Here is a 4,786-nt window from a genome sequence, read left to right as displayed (position 1 = left end):
GCATAGGGCACTGCAGATGTTTGGAGTCCGTGTCGGAAATTGGGGCAAGGAAGTGACAAGCCACTAACGTGCCCAATTGTTAATGAAGTTCACTCGATTTTGAACATGCCCTCAATGTATTTGGGCAGTGACCTCAGTTCTCCATAACTCTTTCAGAACTCTGAGACCTGTGCACAGCAGTTACTTCCACATTTGGAAGCCGTATCTTAGACAGACAGGAATGAACACTGACAATGATCACTTTCTATTACTGATAAACTGAAATGAAGCCACATGATTCAGGACAAAAAGCTTGAACTGTGAAAGGAAGAATAAGTGGGGAGCTGAGGAGATCCTCAGATTTAAACTCACAAGATAGACAAAGAGCCAGGAAATTAAAATAATATGGGTGTTGTCGGGGGTACGCAAAGAGAAGATAAAGCTCAAGATCTAAGTGTGAGGCAGCAAGGAAAGATTGGGGAAAGGGAGATAAATGAAGAAACAACTGGACAATTGCCTCAGATGTCAAAACACGTTACTGGGATCTGGCTTTAACTGCAAGGGATGGTGTTCTAGCTCGGAAATAAGATTTCAGCTGGTAAGAGTACATTGTCATTGCACCAACACGAAGCTGATGGAGAAACTCCAGAACAGCTCCATCAACATTTCCCATTGGGCATCTTTCCCCTCCCCACCCACACCAAGCTGAGAGCTATTCTATTTCTCCCACATCTTTAGGAAAACCATCAAAGTTTTAATTCAGCAAAGCTTCTCACTTAATTGGGTTTTTCAATTAACGAAAGCATCTTTGGGAAAATTTATTAATTAGACTTTGGCCGAGAGAAGACTTTTCCATTTTGACTAAATGAGACTGGCACAGCCATGCTCTCCTCACTTTCACTCATGCCTGGCCAGCTGCCAGCTACAATCAACTGAGCTTTAGCAGACTCTCCCGGGGAAGCTCAGGAACCCGGTGGAAGGTGTACATCGAGCTTCCGAGGTGGCTGCCCACCATTAATTATGGATCCTGTCTCCTAATGAGTTTTCCATCCACTTAACACTAAACATGACACGTGTTGTTCTTGGTCTGATTACTATGTGTGATAACAATATTCAAGGTCATGATTCTCCAAACTTACCTTGAAAAGGCTCCTCATGCATGATGCGGAATTGTGGGACTACAGAACAGTACAGGCATCTGCTACTCCATCATGTCTTGTACCAGCTCTTTATGGAAGCAATCCAGTTGCTTATACTTAGAAGGAGACAGAGAATTGTTGGTCAATGAGGGATCCCACCCTTTCTCTTTCAGACACAAGCAGTTCTGATATAACGCATCTTTCATTAATGCAAATTGGCTGTAAAGCGATTGGGTGAATAGGGAACGCTTTTTCTAAAACGCAAACTTTTAAAGTATGTGTTGGCTATAACACGATTACATCACCAACACTTTGTGTACTTGTATTGCACAATTTTTGCATAGCACAGCGTCACACAGGAATGCAACTATCACATAATAACAAAACTACCTGAACTAATCGGTGCACTTTTAATTCTTTCTGTTGTTATTCAATGTCATTCTACATCATATTATGTTCTCCCTCAATTGTAACTGAAATATGGAGGATATTAGGCAATGGATATGTACCTGTTCAAAGAAAATGTGCTTATTTACAACTTTTTAACCATGGAACATATGGTCTTAAATTTTTAATTTGCTTGTTCAGATTTTAGAATGTTACTGAACTCCCTGGTCTGACGCATAGACATTTCATTCAATAAGTTATAATCACCAGCCCCAAAAATGGTGCCATGTGAACATTCAATGTTTGCAATAATGCTCAGGTAATCAGAGCATCAGAGCATATGGGCTTGTAATCAGAGAGCTCTACAAAGTTACAGCATGTACAAACTTATAGCAAGTATTCATTTGAAGGTGGCAGCAGTGGAGTAGTCAGTCATTCCATCTATTTTTTTCTTTTCTCTTTTCTTGTTCTGACTTTCTTTTGTTTTTTTAGTGATGCTGAAAAAGCTTAACTTGGAGCAGTGATGCAGAGCAGGCTGGAGGCTCACGGGGAACAGGGACAGCCAGGGGCTGGAGACTCACGGGGAACAGGGACAGCCAGGGGCTGGAGGCTCACGGGGAACAGGGACAGCCAGGGGCTGGAGACTCACGGGGAACAGGGACAGTCAGGGGCTGGAGACTCACGGGGAACAGGGACAGCCAGGGGCTGGAGGGTCACGGGGAACAGGGACAGCCAGGGGCTGGAGACTCACGGGGAACAGGGACAGCCAGGGGCTGGAGACTCAAAGGGAACAGGGACAGCCAGGGACTGGAGACTCACAGAGAACAGAGACAGTCAGGGGCTGAAGACTGTTGGACTTTGGCTCAATCTACCAACTTACTTTCTTCTATGTGTGAGCCAAGTCCTGCGTGTTCTTTTAAATGAAGCAATAGGAGAAGATATTCGGTCTCATACTCTTAATTTATTTTAAACAGTAAGTGGATAAAGCATTCAGAGCTCTGGGTCTAAACCTTTTTGTCCCTGACAAACTACAAAGTGTGCCAGTTCAAAAAGTAAGACCCCGTTCTGTCCCTGACCCAGTCTTTTTATACCATAAAAAAAGTCATACAATCACTGAGGTAGAATTATCTTCTGATTGGCTGTTGATCTGACTCCATTCTCCGCCTCCTCGCATTCCCGGATGTACGACCCCACGTGACCTTCTTTTGCCCACGAAACGGAGCATCACGTGACCTCCTCAGCCCGCGAAACGGAGCATCACGTGACCTCCCCGCACTCTTCCGGGTGTGAAACGGAACGTCACGAAACGGAACGTCACGTGACCCTCTTCTGCGCACGTTAAACAGCATCACCACAGACTTCTGAATACCGAATACATTTACACTCGCAGCCAGCCTTCTATTTTACAAGTAAGCCATATATTTACAAGTCCCCCTTTTGGTCTCATAAAAATGAGACCAACCAACCAACCAGTTCTATACATCGCATTCACTCTCCGATGCATAGTCTTCCCTTCTTGCCAAGGCATGGTTTCCGTCTCCATCTGGTAGGGCGGGGGAGCCTTCCCTTCAATTGCGTGATAATTACCCCCTGCAGTCTGACCGCATGGGATGTCCCCTCCACCACCCTGTTAGGTCCAGTCCACCTTGGCTCCGACCATTTCCATTTGATCACTTTCAACAGGACCCAATCCGTGGTAGATGGCGGCTGGCTCTGTAGGGCCCCCTTTGCCGATCCAACCTGTTTGGAGAAAGTTGACACCAAAGCTGTTAGTTGATCATAGTAAGGTTTGTACCTTAGAGAGGCTCCTCCTCCCTCTAACATCTGTATTCCAGCTCCGGTCCCGGGAACTGCTGCCCTGTTGTTAGCTCGTACGGGGTGAACCCTGTGATAGAATTTACTGAGCTTCTAATGGACAGTAAAGCAAAGGGTAGGGCCTCCGCTAATCCTTTCATATCTTTTTCATATTTAATTTTTGCTGCTGTTGAGAATCCTGCCCTGATCCATTGACTGAGTTCTATCTGTATAGCCTCCGCCACATATGCAGAGTCGGTGTAGATATTTACTCTTTTTCCCTCTGACCATTCTAACGCAGCTATCATTGCCTGTAGTTCAGCCAACTGAGCTGATTCTTTACCTGTCACTTTTTCTGTCAACGCTTCCTCAAATCCCTCACTTGTCCGTCGCACCACTGCATTGGCTGCTTTAAGTCCTTCAGTTGGATGTCTGTAACAGCAACCATCTGTGAACAGCACTTCTTCTGGGTCTACTAATGGGATTGCCTGTAAATCTGCCCTAACTTTAGTATCTCTCTGTACCCTTTCCTCACACATGTGTGGTTCTCCTTCTCCCATGTTATCAGCCATGTTATCCTTCGTGTGTAAAAGTTATATGTGGTGCATTCAAGATTTTCTCTAACCTGGTTTGCCGCAGTGACGTAATTGTAAAGGCTGTTGAGTTCACATAGGCCACTATACTATGTGTCGTCAGTACTGTTAGTGAATGGCCCATGACTATATGTGCTAACTTTTGAAGAATTTTTGCTACCCCTGCTGCATGTCTTGTACATGGCGGGTGTCTGTCCTCTACTGAGTCAAGGGTAACACTTACATGCATCAGCACCTGCCTGCCTCCCCCTTTTTTCTGAAAAAGAACACCATTTATTGTGTGTAATTTTTCAGAAATATCAAGAAAAATGGCTCTTTGTAATCTGGGACTGCTAAATCAGTAGCCCGCGTTAAGGCCTGTTTGAGAGATATGAAACTTTCGTCTGCCTCCGTAGTCCACTGTAAATGGGCCGACAAATTTCTCATGCCTTGCTCATTTACCATGGCCCTTAGAGGGAAAGTGAGCTCCCCATATGATTCAATGAATTGTCTACTGTATCCTACCAACCCAAGAAATGAGAGCATGTCTTTTACAGTGACTGGTTTGGTATGATGCAGAATGGAGGATCTATGGGACGGAGACACACCTGTTCCCTTAGCAGAAATAACTCTACCCAAAAAAGACACCGTTTGTCTGCAGCATTGCAATTTAGCCCGTGAGACTTTAAAACCGACACTATACAGGTGAAACAGCAACGACTTTGTGGCTTCCAAACAAGAAACATGATCGGGTGCTGCCAAAAGAATGTCATCCACATACTGGACCAATACCACCCCCTTTGGGAGCGTCAGATCCTTCAGCTGCTGTTTCAGTACCTGATTAAACACCCCAGGTGACAAAATAAACCCTTGAGGGACCCTTGTATAACGTAATTGTTGGCCTTTATAGGTAAA

Source organism: Chiloscyllium plagiosum, chromosome 21 (genome assembly GCF_004010195.1).
Source record: "Chiloscyllium plagiosum isolate BGI_BamShark_2017 chromosome 21, ASM401019v2, whole genome shotgun sequence".
Lineage (NCBI taxonomy): Eukaryota > Metazoa > Chordata > Chondrichthyes > Orectolobiformes > Hemiscylliidae > Chiloscyllium > Chiloscyllium plagiosum.
Note: the sequence above shows the minus strand (reverse complement) of the source record.